The sequence below is a fragment of the Sitophilus oryzae genome, unplaced genomic scaffold, assembly GCF_002938485.1.
Source record: "Sitophilus oryzae breed Bouriz unplaced genomic scaffold, Soryzae_2.0 scaffold_198_pilon_pilon, whole genome shotgun sequence".
NCBI classification, from domain to species: domain Eukaryota; kingdom Metazoa; phylum Arthropoda; class Insecta; order Coleoptera; family Curculionidae; genus Sitophilus; species Sitophilus oryzae.
The window spans coordinates 25,435-45,647 of NW_022146712.1; positions in this window are offsets into that span (position 1 = coordinate 25,435).

Consider the following 20,213-nt stretch of genomic DNA (forward strand, 5'->3'; position numbering starts at 1 on the left):
TAACAGTAATTTAAAATTTTGGAAACGGGATTGGAAATAATTGTAGCGTAACAATTTTGGGCTACGGCAATTTACCTCAATTTATTATTCAACTCGGGTTTTCAGTAGTCTATCTATAATCCTATAATAATTATCCCGTTATCTCTACGTAGTCAATTAGGTCTTTGTTACTCTATCCAAGCATTATGTATTTTATCATATTACAGGAACTATTAATTTTCATTAATATATTTTTAAAGATTTTTAGTGTTAAAAGTTATGAATATGAATAATGCCTAATTTATACTTAACTTTTTTTTTTCGTCAATTTGGTATTTGAAAAAATTAAGAGAGTGGAATATAGTGAAGTAATACTTTTATGTAGGCAATTTTCTAACAATGCGAATATTACTTTATTGTTAAAAAATATTCCCTTAACTACTACAGAGGCTATGATTAAACATATCTTGATTGTTTATTTGATAATAATAACGCAGTTGTAAAAAAATATTATTTTAAGTTAATAATAAAAAAGTAGATTTAAGTAGATTGACAAAAAATTACGAGAGGAACGCGTTAGTGTATCATATGTTGAGTATAGAATTTTTGCCAAATATAAATTCAATAAAGGAACATTTTTTGGTTTTCTTTGTTAATAGTTTGACTTTCCTAACCTAGATGCGTATTTTCAGTTCAAAATAAAACAAGATATATGTAAAAACTAATAAATATTTAAAATAAGAAAATAGGTAATTTTTATTTAATAATTTTTAAGAAAAAGTTGGTTATTGACAAAACCAAATCAATATTATGTATCGGAAGTAAATGCTGATTACAATTATTAATATAATTGCAAGACTATGTTAATTTAGAAGTTATAAGATATTGATATTCATTAGTAACCATAGAGTTAAATTCATTTATTAACAACTTAATTTATAAATAAATAAATCAATACAAGATTGTTGTCCGCTAGAATGACCATCCAACGCACTATGCGCCGCGAGTTGTGCAGCCTGCGTAGGCTTTTCAATCGGACTTCAATGGTACAAAACACATGGAGGGCGCGCGGGGCTGAGCATATACAAGCGGCTAGAAACAAAGTACAGCCGCGCCGCCTGTAAGCCGTCTCGTTTGTTCTCAGCCTAAATATTCTTAAATTGTCAACAATAAACATATTCACACTACTCGTTACGTCGCCGTAGCGTCGGCGTCGTGGCAACGTCCACCTCCTATTTACTTCATGCTTTCTGCACAACAAAAAGATTATCATTTCTTAACAGGAATAAGCTATTCTGAAACGTTCTTTCGCACACAATGGAATAAAATCTATAGCAAACCATTAGTAACACTACCACGTTTTTAATTGAAAATTTGCTGATATGATTCAATTGGCATTCTACTTTATATATTGGGAATCTGTTCAATTTTTTTGTATAAAGCCATATTGCCTTGGAACTTCTCCAAATTCAGGAGACTAGGGATACGGTTCAAATATAAAATTTTATTTTCCAATAACTTTTCTAAACAAGTTACCTAGACACTTACTTTACAACAACTTTAATTTTATATTTTTACAATTTATATATTGACATTTAATATTATATATTTAATATTAATATTATATATTTATAATTAAAAACTTTTTGAATTTGAAATAAAGAATTTAGGATTTTAAACTAATTAATTTTTAAAAGTTAATGGTGAAAAATAAACTTTCCAACTTTGTGGTTGCTAAATCTGTTAAAATAAAAGAAAAACATTTTACGTAAAAGTGGTTTGAAAAATTTGTTCTTCGCTATTTTGAGACAAAAATGTTATGATTTTGGAAAAAATAACTTAGAACATATAAAACAAACAATATAAGTGTTTATACCATAAAATTATATGCCTTATCCAGCCAGTGCCTTTTGAATTATTATTTGTTCTTATAGCGGCAACATAGATACATTATCTGTAAAAATTTCAACTCTCTGGCTATAACGGTTCATAAGATAGACCTTTGTGACAGACGGACGGACGGACGGACAGCAAAGTCTTAGTAATAGGGTTCCCGTTTTTATCCTTTGGGTACGGAACCCTAAAAATGAACAGTTTGCTTCATTTTAAGGTGTTTTTAAGAAAATTTTAAATACATTTTTGTGTAAAATAAAATGGGGAAAACTTGTTCATCATTTTGAAAATTTACATCGGATTTCCTATGTTCAGGTCGGCGATGCAACAGACTGTGTACTAAGGTATACATTTCATTTAAATAAAATAATGGAATTATTAAAATTAAAACAGGAAGTTAAACATTATTTTATAACGAGTACGCAAATTAAAAATGTGATACACCAAAAAAACAATTTTCCAAAAAAACTACTGTAATTACAAGGTTAACTAATAATTTTGTCTAAATCCGCAGGCACTGGAATATTTTTCAGTTAAATCGGATCGCAAAGCTCTGTTATTTCCGAATGAGTAGATAAACAATTTAATAATTCGGATTTACAGATCTGAATTACTAAATCCTGCTATAAATTCCGCGGCATTATTTCTGTTGCTGTCCTAATAGTCCAGTCAAATTGTGTTCATTTGCAGCAAAGTTTTGGGGTAGTTTTGATTTATTTCATTTCTAATGGTTTTTGGTGTGAATTTGAGACCTGCTCTGAGGGAATCTGAGGATTATATATAATAGCTCTAAAAGCCTAAAAGACTCATGGCTTGATTGGTTACCATTCTCCATTTGTTTCTGTCTTTCGGCTTTATTCTCCACCCATCCACTCTTATCCTTCTCAAGTCCTCTTCGACATCCTTTTTCCATCTGGTTCTCGGTCTACCCCTCCTCCTCTTTCCACCTATTTCACGTTTCGTTATCATACTAGGAATTCTTGCTGCAACCATTCCTTCAATATGTCCTAGCCATCTCAGTCTTTGTGCTCTTGCTACTTCCGTTATACTCGGTTATTAATTAATTAATTAATTATTAACTCATAATTATATTAATTATTAATTTTTCGTTTCGTTTCCGCTTCAAAGTGGCAGTTTTAACTAGGGGGGTGCAGTTAAAAAAGCGTGGTTTTAAGATTTGGTGAACAATATCGATCAAAACTCACATTCACTCATTTAAAGAAACAACTTAAGAATGTGTCGAAATCACGTGAGCAGACGATTTATTTGACAGCTTAACCCTGGCAGACGCCTGTCAAAGTGGCATATTTTACGGTAAAGTGAACGACAAGTATTACACATTAATTTTGGTGGTTGTATTCCTCTATTAGTATGTTAACTAAAAACCATATAGCAGACGAAATATTTGACAGCGTTTCTGTGGCAGACGCTGTCAAAGTGACAAGCTCACTCTTAGTAAACAATATTTATAATCACTTACTTGTAGGCATTAGTAGTAACACCCTTAAAAAGAAAAAACTTGAATACTTTGGATACATAATGAGAGGACCTAAATATGACCTGCTGCAGAACATAATTAAAGGAAAGAGAAAGGGCAGAAGGAGCCAAGGAAGAAGAAGAACATCATGGCTCAAGAATTTGAGAGAATGGTTTGGAATGACTTCAAACCAGTTATTCAGAGCAGCCGTTAACAAAGTTAGAATTGCCATGATGATTTCCAACCTCCATTAGGAGATGGAACCCGAAGAAGAAGAAGAAGCCCTCGATTACGTAACTAAAAGTTTAACTGATAACAAATATAGCATACATGGTCAGATATGAAATTCTCGGAAGGTTGAAGTAAGAACGGTACTTTGTTGAAATAAAGGTAAACTGCCGAAACTGATATTCCAAGTTATTTATTATAAAGGAATTAAGGGACTTGGAAAGTTTCAAATATACACCCCCTTTATTAGCGTAATTTTCTCCATTTGAATATAAAATCTATATCTCTTCATTATTTTTAATTAAGTTCTATTATTATTTAAATTACCACAATAATACAAATATGACTTCATAAACGCGACGCGTAGTTGTGCTTGCGTTTTTATTGATAACTATAAACTCAATTTTATAGTATAATAATATAGTATAATAATAATTCAGTAACGTAATCGAATTTTGTAAATAAACATCAAAATACAGGGAGTCCCAGGCTGAGCGTGCATTAGAAGTTTTTAGAGAACTACAATATGTAGTATAATAGATAGTGTATCTATATATAATATCTAATACACCTTATGATTAAAAAAACGGCGCATAGGTCGCTTGAAAATGGTGATTGATGACATACTGCTTTTGTGAACAAAATGTCACAATGGCCAGATCTATTGTTTTACACTCAGTTTTACATCACTTGGCGTTTAAAGTCACAAGCTACTGGTTAAAATCAAGAAAAATATACGCTTTAAAACTCAATCTTAAATAACTTAAAAGCGATTTATTTTAGGTATAGGTTAGGTTAGGCTACAGAGCGCTAAAAGCAAAAGTCAGTCGACAGCACAGAGAGTTGACAGAAGCGATGTTGACAGCGTCTCCACAGAGCGATAACAGGGTTGTGTCAAACGATAACAGGGTTGGCGACTAGGGAACGTAAAAATTACGCCAAGCGTGCCAAATAAATTATCAGGCCTGAACGATACGGAATCCGATGACGATACGCCAGACATCATATAAATCATATATAAAAAAATACATGTAACGAACTAAAAACGTTACAATAGTGTTGCATTTGAAATAACAAAGTTTTTATGTAAAATAAATATTTAAAATAGACCAGCAGTTTTTGATACCCCTGTATACATTTTAGGAAGGAATAACATTTTTCTCTAAAGCTTATTTCTCTACCTTTAAACTCAGCACAAGAATTAATTTTGAAAAGTAACGTACAGGGTGTTAATAATGTATTCTATTGTAGCATGCAAATTTAAATATCTTTAAATATCTGAAAAACCAAAGATTTTAAACATATTTAACCCTTATAATAAATACCTTTTTTGGGCCCAAGAATCCAAAAATGAAATAAAATACAGGGTGTTCCATAAGAAAAAATATAACTTTGGTATGAATCTTAGATCTGAAACACCCTGTACATTTCAAAATAATTTTAAATTGTGCACATTCCCTCCCCGCATACACCCATAAAATATTTTGTTTCTACATCTTTCCTTTTTCGTATAATCAACCGAGGCGAATGAGGTGCGCCACCCTGTATTTTAAAAGTACTTTTGTGCTTAGGCATAAAAGTGCTTCACTTTTATGCATAGGCGTTCGTTAAAATGACGCTTTTATATTGCCAATTACGTCGAAAAATTTAATACTTTCGTGACGTTTGAGAAAAAAACATAATTTGTTGATAATATGGCAATATAGGTAGTAGATTCTATTTACAAAAAAGGAAACCCAGAAAATATCTAGTGGTTCTTAAATTTTTTTTATCTAAAAAAAGTTTTTTTTTTAAATTTTTAAAGTAAAATATCTCCGATATTTTGGATTTATTTCAAAAAACGATAAAGAGAAAATATGTTTCTATTATCCACATCTACCAGACCTGAAAATATTTGCACTTATTTTAGACTCACCCTGTATATTTGTTGGACACTGAATATATTATGATAATAAAATTAGTTTTATTACTGTTGCTACGATCTATGTAGAAACCTAGTTTTTAGAAATATGAATGTGAGAAATCACACATTTTTTTTTAAATTAAAAAGGTTATAGAGTCTGCTCATTTTCACAAAGCGGTGGCCTTTAAAAAAACTTAATGTTATAATCCAAATCAATATATATATATATATATATATATATATATATATATATATATATATATATATATATATATATATATATATATATATATATATATATATATATATATATATATATATATATATATATATATATATATATATATATAAAGTCAAACGAACAACGGTTATTGACAACGGTCTGAATAGCTGAAACCGGTAACAAATAAAGAAAAGCTTTTGACAGTGGTTTGGACATTGATTTTCATTATAACATTAAGTTTAACAAAAAGGTATTATAAGAAGTATACAGACCGGACCACCGTAGTAGTAACATAGGCAGAACCGGACGAATTAGCGTATACCCGTCCGCCGGATAAAAAGTAGGCGAAAAAATGCGATAAAGTACAATAAAAATAGGTAGAAACATGATAAGAATGTTTCAGAATTTGTATTTATTTATTCGTGTTTTAATAGCCAAAACGAATACATAGATTCTCGCGACAGTTCTCTTGTAAAATTTATTTTTTAAGTAAAATAATGGATGTTTACGAAGTTTGTGAGAAAATTCAAATTGTAAAATGGTATTTCCAAAATAGGTCTTCTCGGGATATACAAACAATTTTCCCACAAACTTTTGTCAACAGGCCAATTCCATCTTTACCTATTATATCAAGAGTTGTTATTAATAATTTTGAAACACATGGGTGAACACATCAAGAATATTTGAACAATACTTTTCCCAACCGTTTAATTACTGGAAATGAAACTATTTTGTGGCCCGCTAGATCACCAGATCTTTCTCCCAATGATTTTTTTTTGTGGGGTTATGTAAAATCCAAAGTGTATGGTCATAATAGGGCTAATAATCTGGATGAGCTTCAAGTAAAAATACGACAGGTTTTCCAAACTATTAGCCCTAATATGTTAGCCAATGTCAGACGGGGCCAATTTTACGACCGCCTAGGCTTCTGTCTAGCACAAGAAGATGGTATTTTTGAACACTTGTTATAACTTTTTTTTATTTAGAGTAATATTTTAGTTTTAGACAATTTATTTATTTTTAGTTGAAAATGAAAATAATAAATACTCGGCACTCCTCGCGTCGTATTCCTAGTCTGTCACGACCGACCCGTCCAAGCACAACTGCAACTGCGTACTGCCTGACCAGCCGACTAGCCGGCAGTGAATCTCGTGTACGAACGCAAATCGGGTAAACGTAAATTCGTCCGGCAACTTGCTATGTTACTAGTAGCCTGGTCTTCTCTGTATATGATACGGCAAAAACAATAAACCCAGACAATAATTCACTAAACTATAATTATTTTAAAATAGAATATTAAATTATTTTATTTCATATTTTTTATTTACCATAAAACATATTTATTCTATAAATGAAGAGGTATGTCGGTTACACTGCGGCTTTTCACTTAAATTAACGCAATAAAAGCAGGCTTAGTTCACGGAAGTGTTCATAAACTAATTTTAATGCTGAAGTTTCCAGCTTTATTGCTGATATAAAATATTAACCGTTATTGCGTTTCATATATGAATTGTTTCATATGAAAATATAGAAATATTAAAAAAATTATCAATGTTCTTCCGTTTACTGCCGGTCGTAATAGTTCAGTGAAAAATACAACAGGGATGCTCTGCTTTATTGAAATAAAAAATATATTACATTATATTAACTGTTCGCCATATATAGAGTTTAAAATAAATTGGATAAATATAAAATATAAACATTCATATAAATGTATTAAACTTTAAAGCAAGTTTTAGTAATAATTATTTTAAATAATAAATTATTTTAAATAATTCACTTTATTAAATTTAATTCTCTATAAATAATTTTCTCAATCCAGTGATGCATATGTGGGAGATAGATAGATATTAGAGAAAGCATAGAAAATAAACCATGGACTGCAAGTTTCTCTTTGGGCAGTTTCTCTTTACAGTTTGGGCATAGTCTGTCACAAAATTTGAACATGTAGATTTATCAAAACTAAAAAATATTGTTTAGAAAATGAAAAATAGAAGTAGCAGTGATGAAACTGTAAATGCCAAACTTTTAAAAGACATCTTTAATGCTGTGGGGTATCCATTGCTCTTTTTAGTTAATATATCGTTAAAGCTAGATTGACACGGGTAGTGAAGCACGATCGTGTCTCATACTTTCGTGAGCTACGAAAGTACCAAAAAGCTGTAGCATTAGAAGTTATAAAAAAAGATGGAATGTTTTTTATAAGAATTTTCTTTTGGAAAAAATATTAAAACAACTAATACTATGCGACGGAGCTGTTCGCCGGTGATCAATGGGTCGTAAGCTAGTGAAAATTAAATTGTGATACTTACGTCTTTATAATATACTGGGCGCCACTCAGTTTTCCATTTACTTTCGAAAACTTCTAAGTTGAGAACTGAGAAATCAACTCAGAATATAGGTATTACTTATTTTAGGAATTACACAAATGAAACGCTGAGATAAACTAATAACTAAGTATAATTAATAATTAAATGTTAATTAGAATAAAATATGACTATGAAAAATTTGATGTTTGAAAATGTTTGTTGGTAAATAGTATGTATCAAAATAGATCACTCAAGATGGTAGTTAAATCTGCACGCTTCTGAATATTAATATTTTATTAATTATTCCGCAAAAAGTCTGGCGATCTTGGTACCAAAATATAGGGACTCTTTATATTAAAAAAACCGTACTATGTAGATATCAGAAATATGCATAACATGAATAAAATATTTCAAAGTGACTCTAAAGTAATCAAATATATAATATGCCTGAAGGGCTTAATGCATTCAAGTGAATTTAAATTATATAAAAAGAAATAATCTGGCCTTTTTTTATCCGTTCTGGTCACAAGCTGGTTGTGGTGAACTGCTACTGGAACTGGATTGTGATAAAAACGTCTCTACACAGACAGGATCCTAAACTGCTGTGGAATCAGAAGATTCCTCCGTTATTCCCGGTGTGAATTGTAGGGACAAAACGTGGCCCAAATGTCAGGTACAAAAAACAAAATGGCACCAGAAAACGCTACCATTATACCAAATGTGTACCATAAATAAAACCCTGTCAAAAAAAGTACTAGGAAATGTTACGTTAAAAATAAAAGTCTTACCTCTGCTCAGAGGGTTTTCTCAAACAAATGGGCAAAATGCCAACAACCGCCGATAGCTCTATCGGTTTGAGCCTTTACCACCAATATGGCGAGGGAAGGTAGGCACGAAGTGCTAATATACACCGTCAGATATAAAGTGACCAACAAACTTCGACCGGACTGAAATATTTCGCCAGAAATAAACTTGGAGAAAAAAAAAAAAGACAATAGCAGTACTTAGAATGCCATCTCGGTGCGAGGACTTAAACTTGATTTATTTAAATAAAATAATTTTGTACATTTATATAAATTATGTGTAATTTAAATAAAATGCTACAAAGCCTTTCATGAAAAACGAAAATCGTTCAGCGATCGTAGGCTGTTTACACGGCAAACGTGCCAGTCTTCTATAAGTTCCTTTCGTGGAAGGTTGTACACTAATGTCCCAAATATTACGACATTAAAAGACGATTAAAAATAATTAATGGTGGCATTCATGTCAATATATCTTCACAGAGTTGTCAATATTTACTATTTTACGCCTTTTCATCAGATATTTCTAATTTACTTGCGAGTTATTACCACGGCATATAAATCACACAGCAGGCGAACTTGCTTTGGCGGGAACGCTACGCGCATACCCTTGCGCACGCCGCCATTATGGGTGCCAGCGACAGAAATTAACCAGTGTCGTAGTCAGTCGTAGTCTTTGTCATCGACAACGTACAGTTACGGCAGCTTTGAGTCAGTAGCGTGCGGCTTAATTTATTTTATTCTTTTCTTGAGTGATATATTTTGTTTTTTTTTAGTTTTATTTTTGTTTATTGTGTGATATATTTGGTTTTTGTAGTTTAGTAGTACAATGGAAGTTCGAAATTCTTTTAGTCTTAATACTCAGTCATTGTCTACGGCATTCAAAGTAATTTTTATTCTTAGGTATCCTGCAAAATGACAAACAAGATTAATTTCTAAATTACTGTTTTTCTGATTATCCATATCTATTTTTAATTTTTATGGATAGCTTAAGACAATTCAGGGAGAAAAGAAAAGAGGTCTCGTTTTTTTATTAATTATTAAGGTCTGCCGTTTTTAATAAGATGTTTGCCAGATCATTTTGCAATTTTCAGTACCCGTATGTAATATTCGGACACAACGTTTTTAAATGTTCTTCTAAACTGGATAAATTTATCCTGGATGGGAATAATGACAGGTTTACAAGATATTGGAATTAAAAGAATTACAGGAATTACAAGATAAAGTTGTACCAGATTTTTATGAGTGCAATTGTACATTCAAATCGCTTGTCGCTAAGCTTTTATATAATATAAAATTGTGTAATGACATAAAAAAGTTTTTTTTCTTAAATTTATTTTTTACTTTTTAAGTTATGCTGGTTTCTCAGTGCCACACACTTAAACTCAATTCTTTTTCTTAAATAACCACCTATGGGCATCCTAATAATATGTGTATCGATTTTCATAAAAAAGCAGAACTTAAAAAAACGACAGCTGTCAAATTTGACAGTTCAATTGTGAGACAAACAAAATGAAAACCGACTATGGGGTAGGGAGCATCCAATATATCGATTTTTATCAAAATCGGACAACTTTGAGATTTTTTTGACAGCTGTCAAATTTAACAGCTCAATTTTTTTTCTTTCCTTTTAACCCATGGCCATCCTATATATAGATTTTTATCAAAATCGGACAACATTGAACTTTTTTTGACAGCTGTTAAATTTGACAGCTCAATTTTTTTTCTTTCATTTTAGCCCATGGTCATCCTATATATCGATTTTTATCAAAATCGGACAACTTTGAATTTTTTTTGACAGCTGTCAAATTTGACGGCTCAAATTTTTTTTGACGGACCAAATATAGCCAAACATTTATATTTAAATTCATCAGTTACTTTTCTTCCTTTAGCTGATTTGTTAATTTGTGCAATTTGAATATTAACAAAATTTGCTATGTCTATTGATGGACATAATTTGTACGTAGCCTCTTTAGATTGTTCAATAGATAATTTATTGGGTGTCTCTTTAATTCTTGTTTGTAACTCCTGGACTCCTGGCATGTTTTTTTAATTTTAATTGTCTATTCTCTAAAGTTAAATGTTTAATTGATTTTTTCATTTTTACTTTTTGAGGAGTATGCGCGGTTAACGATTCATTTGTTTAGATAAAAGTATTGTGTAAATAAAATTCAGTTTCAGTCAATTACAGTATTTTTTAATACGATTCTGTCTAGCAAAAGTTTATTTTCTGGGAAATTTTTTGATACGTTTTAATCCGGCCCTGACTCGGCACCCATAATGGTGTTTTCAGGGTCAAATTTTATAGAAATTTTAAACAATGGGATCTGGGCAGAGTTAGCCTGCCGTGTGATTTATATGCCGTGTTATTACTGTATATAAAAATTGAATTTATATTTAGGTACTTTAATTATGGTTTTGTTATGCACATGAAGTTAATTTTTATAATCATATACTAAAATATATTAAAAAAATGTAACAATTAAACATTCGAACTTTTTTTTGCAACAAAGATTATAATCGGAAGTCAATCAATATTTTCCAATGTGAGAATAGTGCAAAATATGCCTTTTTTACCTCAACTTCCTGTGCGATTTCTTATTCACGATCGATTTGGTTCGTGAAATATCTAACACGTTTGATTTGCTTATTCACGATCGTGGCGTCTTTCGTATTGATTCGTTTCTCTGCTTCTTTCACGAATCTACTGTTGACATGAGGCGTGGTCCACGAAAGTATGGGCCACGATCGTGCTTGACTACCCGTGTCAACGTAGCTTAACTCCGGGAAGAATTCCAAAAACCCTGAAAATTAGTGTCATAATTCCTATCGCAAACGTGACCGACCTAAACACCCCTAGTGACTTTCGTCCAATCAACTTGTTACCGGTTATAGACAAAATCATTGAAATGTAATATTATAAATATAGCGTGCGGGCAGCTCCGGGAGTATATTGCGAATAATAGTTTATTGTTCAGTGGTCAGTCTGGATTTAGGAATAATTATTCATGTGAATGGGCGTTGCAGTACGTGTGTGCGGAGTGGTGAAAAAAGTATTTGGGGATTTAAAAAGAGTTTTTGAGACTACTGATAGAAACATTCTTATCAGAAAATTAATATTATATGGATTCAAAGATATGGCTCTGAAATGGCTCTCTGATTTTTTGTCTAACAGGTCTTGGAAAAAATAGTTTGTAACAAATTTTCTAAGTAAAGAGATAGCGAATGTGGTGTCCCCCAAGGTAGCGTATTGGGCCCAGTATTATTTGTAATCTATGTAAATGATATATATTCGTTTCTAAGTTTTTTTGCGGATAACACGCTTGTCAGGTCTATGTTAGGTACTAACTTTGAATGTACTTGCTTCTGCGCATGGTTACCAAATTAAATCAGTCAATCCTCCGATATTTTGCCCATATTGCCAGGAGTGGCACCTCAATTGAGAGACTGATGGTGGAGGGGAAGGCAGAGGGAAGACGATCACGTGAGAGGTCATCTAAGAGGTGGGTAGCCCAAGTCAAAACCCTCGTTGGCCACAACCTTCCTGAAGCCTCACATATGGCGCAGTATCGAACAACTTGGTCCGAGGACGTGAGGGGAATCAACACATGATGTCACGGGAGGGATGATGGGGGTGATTACCCCTCCCGGAAAGAAATTTACAAATATGTTAAAATGTTGCATGAAGTAAAATTGCCACACAAAAGGAATTAATATCAAATCAAATAAAAAATAGAAAATCCGGGCCAATCCAAGTTATTCTTTACGCAGAGTCAATACCATTCAGCGCAACTTAGCCTAACCAAACCTCTAGATGTGCCACTGACGAGAACAGGACTAATTGATCTAGGGGACGATTTAACATTCACCAAAAATAGCTGAAAAACAATGGTCTAATAAAAAACTTTATCATAAAGCCAAGATACCTAAGCCTTCAAAAATTTATATATTCTGAATCTACATATAATGTCATAAATAGCAGGTTAGTCGTGACTGACTAAGTTAAGAAAAAACTTAAAATTTAAGTGAGGATGCAGTCAATAATCACCACATAGGCTAATAAAACTACTTTTTCAAATTTGTCAAGCTTTCGAGAATTTTATTCCCATCATCAGGACAGTTTCTAAAATGTATAAATAAAAAAAGGCATTAACATTTTAAAATTGTATAACAGAAAAAAAACTTACGACTGAGTCAATTAGCAAGAAAACATCCTTTGCACAAAAATGCCTTAAAAACTAGCATCGTATAACAATGGAATACAAGGAAATTTCCTTTATAAAATATTAAAATACATATCAACGATACTACTTTTTTTTAAAACACAAACAAAAAGATTTTTTAAATTTAATTTCTACATTGTTATTTCGAGCTCGATCAAACAGTGACTGTTTAATAAAATAACAATGAACTGAAAATTCCAGAACTCTCCTTATCAAGGAATTTTTAATTTTTTTTTATTTTATAAAGGAAATTTCCTCGTATTCCAATGTCATACGATGCTAGTTTTTACGGCCTTTTTATGCAAAGGATTTTTTTTGCTAATTGACTCAGTCGTAAGTTGTTTTTTTTTCTGTTATACAATTTTAAAATGTTAATGCCTTTTTTTATTTGTACATTTTAGAACCTGTCCTGATGATGGGAATAAAATTCTCGAAAGCTTGACAAATTTGAAAAAGTAGTTTTATTAGCCTATGTGGTGATTATTGACTGCATCCTCACTTACATTTTGAGTTTTTTCTATAATGTCATATGTATGCTGAAATTTTTATAATTTTATGCTTATATTTAGTATGTTTTTAAGGGCTTTGGAATTTGCAAAAAAAACAAAATGAGCACTTTTTCGATTTTTTCCATACGTCATGATAATTGGCGATTTTCGTCACGTACCGCCGATTTTCTTAAAGCTGCTGTTATTTGCTCATTAGAATATGTAGAGTAAGACAATATAGACCATTGTAGTCTTACGTGACCAGGGGGTACTTACACGGGAGGGAAATGTACTCCTCCCAGAAAGAAATTTATAAACATGCTACTACTACTATACTATACTACCCCTTGCAAACTCAATCTCTAGGTGCGTTACTGTCTCTATGTATCATAAACTGAAGTGAAAAGTCAAGATGGGAAGGTTTAACTTTGTGCAAAAGGGTTTTTATGTATATTATAGCACTCTCTTAGGTTCCCACCTTTCTTATATCTATGTGTATATTTCTAATTGTCAAAACTGATACTTATACCCTCTATCAATTTATATAAACTAAATTCTCCTAAATTAAAGTCTCCAAAATTATTGTAATTTTCTGAAGACTGTTAAATATTAAAAAAAAATAAGAATAAAAAAGAATAAAACATATCAATAAAATTAAGTAATTTTATGTAAAAACTGAGTTTCTGAATTCTCAATGAATCTTAAGTAAAATTTGTATAATTAAAGAAATAGTTTTAAATCAGTTCGTTTCTTCTAGCTCTTGATGGAAAAAAGTAAATAAAATGCACTTCAATTTATATTCTTTCATTCATAAAACATTATGAAGATATTTTATAACAATAAATTATCTTGTAAGTATACTTTCAAAATACATCTCTTAAAAGAGAAAACCCTAGAGTATTCCGATATGAGAAGGCATTTGTTTTAAATAATGTGTATCATTTGGGGTGATAACCTCAAAGGTCATAAAAAGTAACTACCTATCGGTAGCTAACAAATGATAGAGATAACAAGCAAAAAGTAATCGAAGAAATATTTTATTGAGGTAAAACATGGCCGTAGGTACTCCAGCGATCAATAATTTATAAGCCTAACCATATTTCTTCTTATCAGGTTAAATAAAATATTTGTTTTAATAGATTTCTATTAGATTTTAAAAATTAAAAAAAAATACTAGAAATTATATTTACTACGATGTGATATTCTGATATAAAGAATATCTATATTGCTTTTTATTTGAACAATTCTTTAACTGACTAGGATCTAAATAAATAATTTCAAAATAGTTTAGGATGTGAAATTTTTATTTTTATCAGTGGCGTACTTTTTTTGCATAAATTACCCGTTGCGCATCACATCTACGCCACTGGTTGAAGGTAGACTCCTATAATAAAATTTTATAACGATATCTTCAACTGTTAAAAAAATATTAAAGTATATCTTTAATTTTTCAAAAATTTTAACATCCTGTATCTTGCGTAAGAGGCATTTCCGACCCGTAGTGTGTTATATCAAAATTAATATGTTGTCGTCCCCTATCATTCCCCGAAAGCATGACTGACTTACAGGAATCACCCTGTATTTACTGCTTCACAACCTAATTGTCTGTGATACGTCTTTTTTTGGGCATGTTCCAAATAATATAAATTCACAAATAAATCATTGTATTGAATAGATTAAGTCTTCATTACTTACAATACATAGGAAATTAGGAAAAATTCCTTGATATCATTTTAGAAATTAAATTATAATTTCAAACTTGAACATTCCCGGTTGAGTTGTGACGTACATAGCCTTCACCAATCACGTTTCAGATCGTAGAAAGGGAAGTTTCATATCATATGTTGGTATGACTGATTGCCTGGCTCATGCGTATCGGGCGCAGCCATTTTGGATTTTATTATTATTTTTCTTAGTGCTTTTCAGTTCAGCGGTAAATTTTCCTGGTTATAACTTTTAATTTTACTATTATTGTTACTAACGATATCAGACAAAACAAATCTCTAGATACTGTAGATACTGTAGAGTTAACCATAGAAACTTCCAACCGAAACTAGTACCCGGCTTTTACCCAATATTTTTTATAAAAAGTATCTAATATATTTTATACGTATTAAAGCGTATTTATTGAAAAATACTAGAAACATGTAAATAAACTTTTTTAGGCATACTCTTTTCTTTTAACTAAACAGATGGTTTTATTTTTTACGATATTTACTTTTCAAAATGTAATTCAATTATCCCGACATTTTGCAGGTCAGCCCTGAAGTCTAAATTTATTACTGCAATAAACTTGTTCTCCCTTCAGGCAATAATAAAAAGGTGGTGTAAAATGTTATTTATATATCTTTTGTAAATATTAAATAATAATAAAATTAATCACCTGTGGGATTGGGACAGACAGTCTTAGGTACGCATAAAGTAAGCTTTAGCATGAAAATTTAATGCAGTTTAGAGCAGTCAGCGTTAAAAGAAACATATCGTTCTTAAAAGAAAGTTATCGAAAATGGCTCAACATCTCGCACGGTAGAACAAATGATAGTGTAAAATCAAAATGTGAAGAATATGAATAAAGTCATTTCGGACACCTGTTTCAAAGTGCGCTCTAGTATCGACCTGCGAAAGTGCGTTCTCAAGAGGATTTGGATTAATAACACCACGAAAATTTAAAGCAGTTCATTCAAAATCAGAAACTCAGCAAAAGACAAACGTTGCAGTATGGCGGAAATAGAAAAGATTCTTTCTATGTTACCTTCGTCTAATTTAAAGTGAACTAGGACGTGATGTGTACGTGTATAATTAGGTGTAAATTAATGTATATCACAGTTAGTTTGATAAATAATGTACATACATTATATACACCGAAGATGTGATGTGTTCTAGAACTGACATGCAAGAATGTGTTATCAAGAGGAAGTGGAAAACAAAACAGCTAATAATTTCAAGAAATTAATTTAAACTTGGAGGAGGCTCAGCAAGGACAAACCCACCAGGTGGACTTGTATAATTATGAGCTAATTATGTATGCGTGTTAGTGATGATAAATAGTGTACAAACATACATACATGTTGTACAAACATACATGTACAAACATACATGAATGTTTGGATTTATTCTATATTGTTAATTTTTACTTATAATATTATTGTTACTGTTTTATGTTTTTCTTTGTATGTACTTACACTTCTCCCCGTTTATAGATGGAATTTATATTCTAGAATTATTGCTAAAATTAGGAACATTGTAATTAAAGATAAATCATGTATTATATTTGTAACATATTTTATTTTTTATAGTTAAGCATAATTCTGTACAGTATTGAAAAAAATGTCAGAAGTTTTATTTAAATGGTATTTAATATTCGGATTAAAAATAAATATAAATTAATATTTTTCTACTAATTTTGTTTTTTTCCCACTCAATAAATTATACAATATGTGCCTTTAATATGATTAAACATTCGGTCTAACACTAAATTAAAATACCAATGTAAGTTTTAAAAAATAAATGTGTTAATTCCATGACTCAAAACGTATGGTTTTCTACTAAAAATTTCAAAAACATATTTTTAAAGTATTTAAATATTTGATCTAGTTAAAAAAGAAAAATGTGGTTTAAACACTAATTGTGTTAAAATAATTCAAAAATTTGTAATATTATTCTACCTATAATTTGTAAAATTGTATATTATATTGATTTAACATTAATAAATATGTCACTATATCATGTAGTAAATTGTTATGAAGTAAATTAATTATAAGCATTAAAAGCAATTAAACTATAAATAAATAATAAACGCAAAGAGAATATTAACAGCAAATAATTGTCTTAGACCCTCTTGTTTTCTGTTCTTAACATCTAACGTAGAAAAACTAATATTAATTTCTCAAAATGTTTAGTTCTATTAATAGAATTATCGAAATAATATATTATCCCTGATTATATCACATAAACATATTTTTTTTGAAAAATAGACACTTGTTTTTGAGTAAAGCATTCTATCGTTTGTTCAGTATTGTTTTTCCAACTTTAATCTTTCGTGAAGGTCGGAAGTATCAGATTAAGTTATTGAAAAATGTTCAACGTTATCGCGTTAAGCGAAGAGAGTTTTTTTTGTTATTGTTTACTCGATGTGGCGCTACAATCTCGTTGGATGATTATTCAAGGGGATCAGATTGCTGTTTGTGACAAATTTGAGGGATTAGACCTTTTCCGAAGTTTTTTGGAATTCGTATTGGGGAAACACGTATAAAACAAATTGATAGGAAAACATGATTAAAGTTATGCTTGCAAAAAGTTCTTGTATTAGTTTGTTTTAGCTTTCTCATCTAAGTATAAAATAAACATATTATGGAAAATCAATCATTATGGAAATGACTAAAATATTTATTAAAACCGCAAATGCAATAACTTTTTTGTTGAAATATTACTTGATGTTGTTTTTTGAAATATTATTTGAGAGTACATTTGTATGAAATTATTGACTTCAGGTATATAATTATTCTTTTGGAACTCCACACCGTAAATCTAATATAGATAATAGATCTTCCATTATTTGAATATTTTTTGGTTTGGTTTGGTTTGGTTCATTCACACTAATGAATTAAAAAAATATTTGTTGAAATTTGGTGTGTGTCATAGTTAGGTTAGGTTGGTGTGTGTCATTCCTGGACACAAACGGTACACTGTGAGACAGAAAATTGTAGAGAGAAACAAGCCCTATAACATAGGATACAACATTTTAATGAACAGTGCTTTCCATAAAATCAATAAAATGAAAAATATACGAAATAATATGCATGTACTAACCGACACTTTCCGACAAGTCGGAATTAACTATCTCTGCGCTGTGGTTGTCATTTTGTGGATCTGCCCAAGCTCACCTGATGATGGAGTAGGGCTCCGAAACCGGTAGTGAGAGCAGGTTGATCCACATTATGACAAACACAGCGTAGAATTAAATTTCTATATAAGCAGTTAAGTGGCCAAGAATCCTTATAAAATTTTATTATATTATTAATAGTGCTCATTAAAAAATACATACAAATACCGAATAGTAAATAAACATAATTATACATTTTTTAAATTGTATTAATATTTTTAATTGTTATTAATCATTAATTATTGTGATTGCATAAAAAATCGAGAAAAAATATCATAAAATTAAAATCAGCTATTTGACTCAAAATACAAAATTCTCACTTTAAAATCTTCAGAAAGGAGGCGTGGCTTCTTAGTAAACGAATGGAGATTGCTTTGCTGGTCCGCTGTAAAATTCGCCCATATAATAAATATAACTGAAATATTGCCCCGGCGCATTCGTCTATATGTAATTTTTATATTTGCATTGTCTGTCGCATCTGTATAAGTTGTCTGTGCTTCAACGTAATAAAATGTAAAGATTATCCGTCCTGTCCATGGAAAGTACGGTTTATTTCTTTCGGATATTATTATTCGGAGATTCTGCCTTGCATAAAATGTGAAGATTTATAGAAGAAGGCAAGGAATATTTTTCGCATCCCTCATGTCGGAAATTTGTCCATTGTGTTCTTGATATTTCTTTTGGTGGTTCGCCCAAAAAGCCACTTCTCGTCGAACCAACCGAATTGCATTGACGCTTCGTCGCATCAAATACACGAATACGTATTGTGACTATGGGGTTACACGGTGAATTGACAAGCCGCATCGACAACACGCATGAACGCATATTGAGTAGTTTTAGTAGTTAGATTTTATTAACCATAAAATCTTTATATTTTTCAAAGTGGGAATGTTGTCAAACCCATATACTATTTTTATACATTTTTGGAAATTACAGTGTACAACTCTATTAGAAATCGAAAAAAGTACTGACTATTTTATTGGAATATATTATACAGGGTTTTTCACCACATAGGACACGGGGTATTGTAGCTAAACGATTAGATTTTTACAAATTGTAAGTTTTGGGTTCGTTAAAGGACTATTAGAGCTATAATATAGAAATATTTTTACAATATACAGAGTGTCCCAAATAAGTAAAAAATATTATAGTTCTATTTTTTTAAATGGAATTTTAATTAAATTTTTTTAAATTATTTTGAAAAAACTAGGTCTCTTGATAACAATGATATGCCACACTTTATACTTATTTTATTTTCGGTAGGTACCTTAACAACAAAATTATTTAACTAGTATTTAAAATAATTTCAAGACGAACATAATTTCAAGACAAACGCGCAACGCGCAATAACATTGAATAAGGAAAATCGAGTCAATTGGAAAATTCAGATAAATAATTGTAGCGTTTTTTTTTAAACATTATCACTGCGAACGGCAGCTTTTCGTTGGTAGAGCAGTCGTGGATAAGGTATTTCACTGGAAGAAACTAATTAACAATAATAACTCGAGGAAATTATAAATATTGGGCGCCAGGCATGTACAGAGAAAACACAGTTGTATATTACTTAAAACTAATGACTATATTTATTCATGATGTTCTTAGATGGTACATGACATTGTAGAGTTCTAATAAATATATAGTGGTTATATGTCAAAGAAAGTGGTGGTAAGAGTCGTACTAAATATCAATGAAAACAACTACGATAAAATACAAGACATGTAAAGTTTAAGAGAATATATGAAATGTAGCATTAGGTACTTTAATTAAATTGATATATTCCATATGATGCTAAATCGAAGACGTTGCAA